The 5000-nt window shown below is 38.4% G+C and overlaps 1 protein-coding gene and 2 long non-coding RNA genes across 5 annotated transcripts in view; 1 reads left to right on the forward strand and 2 right to left on the reverse strand.

The window, feature by feature from the left end:
* Positions 1-5000, forward strand: part of shf (Src homology 2 domain containing F) — a gene marked incomplete at its 3' end in the record, with an annotated part of 127943 nt that overhangs the window by 66132 nt on the left and 56811 nt on the right. The window lies entirely within an intron of this gene.
* LOC307002559 lies at positions 2947-4751 on the reverse strand. The gene is made up of 3 exons (XR_013798496.1): positions 4707-4751; positions 4455-4546; positions 2947-3841 (listed from the first exon to the last, which is right to left on the reverse strand). It is a non-coding gene; the product is annotated as an uncharacterized lncRNA (long non-coding RNA).
* LOC307002558 overlaps positions 4819-5000 on the reverse strand; it is a 1273-nt gene continuing 1091 nt past the window's right edge. The window contains exon 3 of the long non-coding RNA XR_013798495.1: positions 4819-4964. This is a non-coding gene — a long non-coding RNA (uncharacterized lncRNA). The remainder of the gene's footprint in view (positions 4965-5000) is intronic.

The raw sequence follows: 5000 nt of genomic DNA on the forward strand, positions 1-5000 counted from the left end.
TGTGAGTGTGTGTGTGTCGCACCATACACTGGATGTCCTCTGAATCGGAATGTGTCTCAGTGTGTGTGTGTGTGTGTGTGTGTGTGTGTGTGTTTGTCTCAGTGTGTGTGAGTGTGTGTTTGTCTCAGTGTGTGTGTGTGTGTGTGTGTGTGTGTGTGTGTGAGAGTGTGTGTTTGTCTCAGTGTGTGTGTGTGTGAGAGTGCCTGATGTCCTCTGGATCTGGAGTCTCAGATGTTCTTCATCACACACACATGTGTTTTACACCGCGCTTGTCCTTCTGTTGTGTTTCTGCAGTTTATGAGGCGCTGCGTGTGTTTCTGCAACTCGATGATTGTGAGCTCAGCAAATGAGACGCATATAATTGTGTTTGAGTGCCAGATGTTTCTCAGCGATCCGATCCGACTGAGAGCTTTAACTCGAGTCGCTTAATGTGAGTGTTGGTCAGCGATGTGGGAAGGTGACTATAGGAGTGTGTGTGTGTGTGTGTGTGTGTGTTCAGAAACATTACAACATCTCACATGCATTATCAGCGGTTGAGCCGAATCTTCTATTGACCTGCAACAGTAACTGGAGAAAAATGCAAAAAGTTAGTGAATTTAGATTGCCTTGAATTAGATATGTTCAATCTCTCTGCCACAGGAGTCTCGTGTGTGTGGAGCCGTGAAGCTGGACAAATATGAGATAGGAGGACAAAATATATTTAAAAACTTGCGTTCCCCCGAGAAACTGCGTCCGCTCACGAAGAACTCGAGGTTTGGAAGGGAATGTAAATTTTCTTGTGGGAATGAGAAAGCATTAGCTTATTATTTTTCCCCACCACCATCGTTTGCTCCCAGTGCTGGTTTATTCTCGGAGAAGGTGTGTGTGAATCTCTGAGAAGGTGTGTGTGTGTGTGTGTGTGTGTGTGTGTGTGTGTGTGTGTGTGTGTGTGTGTGTGTGTGTGTGTGTGTGTGTGTGTGTGTGTGAATGTGTGATTGCCGCTTCATTGTGGCTCAAAACCTTTTCCGCTGTGTCATGAAGCTCTGTGTTCTCTGGCGTGTTCTCACACTCTGACCCACCCACACACACACACACACACACACACACACACACACACACACACACACACACACAAATGCCTTGAACTTTATATTTATATACTATAATGTTATAACTTATCAAATCAATATATTGGAAATTGGTATCTTCGAGGACCCTCGGATGAATGAATGGAATAATTAACTCATAATTAAAGTCTTTCATCATTAATTCACCCTTTTATTCTAAAAAATCCTCACCAGATTGACTTTGTTCCCTTTCCCTCAGTATAATAATTCATCATTTATCTCTCGTTGTTTATGATAATTCATCAGTTATCTCTCGTTGTTTATGATAATTCATCATTTATCTCTCGTTGTTTATGATATGTCATCAGTTATCTCTGTTGCATCAGGAGACTCGGTGTTATGAAGCGTGTTCCTGTAGTCCGAGAGTTGCAGATGGTGTGTGTGGTGTGAGTGTGTGTTGGGTCCAGGGTTCGGGAAGCTCTGAGTGTGTTACAGCAGATGGAGGATTATCCAAACAAGCGGACAAATTACCCATAATCCCGCTGTGCTCGGCCGGCCTCGAGGATCTGAGCCAGTCGGTCACTCACTCCAGCTCCAGCTTTTTATCACAGAATAAATACATTTGCATGATTTTTTTTTGTGCAATATGCTTTATGGATTCAATCTGTAAAGCATTTTAATTTTGGGCTTTTTGCTTTTTGTCTGCGGTATTTTGCATGCTTGTTTTGTGCTGTGTGATTTATAGATTCAACATGTCATGCATCTTCATTTTTGGCTTTTGGCTTTTTTGTATCCTATTAATTTGCATGCTTTTCTGTGCGGTGTGCTTTATTGATTCAAGGTCTAACACTGCTTACTGTTTGTCTTTTGGCTTTTTTTGTACATTAAATCTCATGCTTTTTCTGTGCAGTATGCTTTATGGATTCAAGCTGTGATGCATCTTAATGTTTGGCTTTTTGAATTTTTGTATCTTATTAATTTGCATGCTTTTTGCAATGTTATTTATATATGCAATCTGCAATACATTTCATTATTCCTCTCATATTTTTTGGCTTTTTGTATCATTAATGTGCGTGCTGTTGTGTGCAGTGTGATTCGTATATTCGACGTGTAATGCATCTTAATGTTTGGCTGTTTCGTATTACATTAATTTGCATGCCTTTTGTGTGTGTGCAGTGGTTCAATCTTTAATGCATGTCCATTCTTCTAATCTCGTATTCTTGGCTTTTGTGTTTGCGATAGGTTAGTTACTGGAGCACAACAGGAATGGTTTAGATGCTAACACGTTGCAGGCCAGGCTTAAACCTGCACTGTAAAATCCGATTAGTTCCGCTTACTCAAAAAAAGCATGCAAACCGATTGCACTTAAAAAACTAAGTACAGTGGAATCGGTATTGCGTGTTGTATTAACAAATCCTTGTTTAGTATGGTTAACTTACTCTTGAGTTTAAGTTACTAAAATAAATGTGTGCGATGTACTCCTGACTTAGTATAGTCTACTCAGAATTACTATTTCAAACAACTAAGTAATGCCATGTGAACTTTACTTAAAGCGATTCTGATTTACTTGTTAAAACCATGCAAACCGAAGTAACTGTTACTTCTGTAAATTAAGTACTTCAAACATTAATTTTACAGTAATCAATTGACATTGTTATTCTGAAGATATTCTCAATCTCAAACACCAAATGCTCACCTATATGTTAACTCTGTTCTGCAAACTCACTATACACTTGTCACAAATGTACCAGAGAATAAGTATAAAGTATCATAAAATAGAAATATTTAACACACAACCACATTATAGTAGAAAAACAGGTTTATTCTTTGAACATTAACCATTGGTATTTAATTTCCAATGTTAAAATCAAAGACTTTAAACATTTTGAATCTGATAAAGTATACATTACCTTGACATTTTTAATTTTATTCTGATTGTATTTTATCATCTTATTTGTCCAGATAAACCTTGTTATTTCAATCAATCAAATTTTGGCACAGGATTTCACAATTTTGAGTTCTTGACTTGGCTGATAAGTTAACTCTTTTTAACCGGATTATATGTATTAATATGAATTTGAGAAATATACTTGTTTTTATGAGTGTATCCAGTACAGAGATGTGTACTGGGAAAACAGTCGAATCTGTACTTTAGACAGCTGATAGAGATACTAATTGGTTTCGAAGAGATTAAAATGTTAGTCATTACTATAAGTGATCAGTACCACTTGAAGACAAAATTCAGACTAAAATTATCAATGTCAAGGTATTAGCGCCAACCCCAGAATATGTCTTCTTACAGAACTAGAATGCGCACACACGCTTATTACACTGCCATAAAATATAAAAATAAAAACATTCTTCAAAGTACAGAGTGAAAGCAACACCCAGGGGTGTGAACAACGGAACGGACAGCGGAATGTTTGCCTATCTGCATATATACAACGGTACCAAAATTGTTTTTCAATAATCTCCCAGTAATATACAGTACACAACATTGTCATTTGTGGAAAAACATCCACTGTGTCAAGTTTGTTCTGTCCCAGGCCAAGCATCACTCGTTGAATGTGTTTTTCATAGCTTTAGGGTAGTCCAAGTGTAGCGCATAGCCCAAACAAGAGGCAAAGTGCTTGAGGTAGGTTCTGGAGAATGTCCATTACAATACCTCCTTCAAGAATGATGGCAGTAGACACTGGGTCAAGATGGAGATGATTTGGAGAGAGAGGCGCATCTTCACTGATGACTGTCAGCAACCCAACAGATACCTGGGCCCAGGCCTCATTACTGTCAGAATCCTGTATACAACCAACGAAAAACAACATTACAACAAGTAAATGTTGATAGGCATTATCAATTGTCATCAAGTCATCTGTCCTGCCAACACTTCCCTCCAGCCTATTTTTATTTAAGTTTTCACTTTACACCCAGCTTAAGAACATGAAGGAAATTAAGCTCTGATGTCTGTCCTAATATACAATTTATTCAGATACTGTATGTCACTCTGTGTGCTGCATGCTGTGACCATTCAAGGGATACTCCCCTTTAAAATGAAAATTCTGTCATCATATACTCACCCTCATGTTGTTTCAAACCTGTATGAATTTATTTCTTCTGCTGAACAGAAAGGACGATATTTAGAAGAATATCAGCTAACCAGACAGTTTCTGGTCTCATTGACTTCCATAGTAGGAAAAATATATACTATGGAAGTCAATGAGACCAGAAACTGTCTGTTTAGCAGAAGAAAGAAATTCATACAGGTTTGAAACAACATGAGGGTGAGTATATGATGACAGAATTTTCATTTTAAAGTGGAGTATCCCTTGAACTGTCACAGCATGCAGCCCATCTTTGTTCTGAACACACAGTGATATACAGTATGTGCTCCTTTAAGATGTGAGAACTTACAAAGGAGGTGTTGTAGACGTTACAGGGGTCATCACCAAGAAGAACAGAGATGCTTGGAGAACAAGGGTACGCACTGCTGTCACATCTGGTTTCTAGAAGTGGATAGAACAAATATAGTTCAAGAGTTACAATACAAACATTCAAAGGTTACAATACAAACCCATTTTTAAAAGTGTATATGAAAAAGGTGAAACCATGTATGCTTAACAGTGCAGAGAACAGCACAGATTAACACGTCTGTAGTTTACTGACCCTTGAATTAATTTGCTGCACAATTTCAGCCAGTTTCTCTCCAACAAAGGAGAGAACTTGTTCTCTTCACTACAAGTTCAGCCTCCACAATCTCCTGTCTCCGCAGTGGGAAGGTCTGGTCCATCTTAAATCCAATGACAGTTTCACTGGGGTTCCGTTTTTTCATTTCTTCAACCAGGAGCTTTCTTTCAGCCTCTAGTCTATCTTCATTCCTCTTTTGTCTGTAGAAAAAATACACTGCTTACAGGTCCACTGCATCTGCAAAAAATTATTTTAAGTGGAAATTTTAGGTGC

The sequence above is a fragment of the Phoxinus phoxinus genome (assembly GCF_949152265.1).
Source record: "Phoxinus phoxinus genome assembly, chromosome: 8".
Taxonomy (NCBI): Eukaryota; Metazoa; Chordata; class Actinopteri; order Cypriniformes; family Leuciscidae; genus Phoxinus; species Phoxinus phoxinus.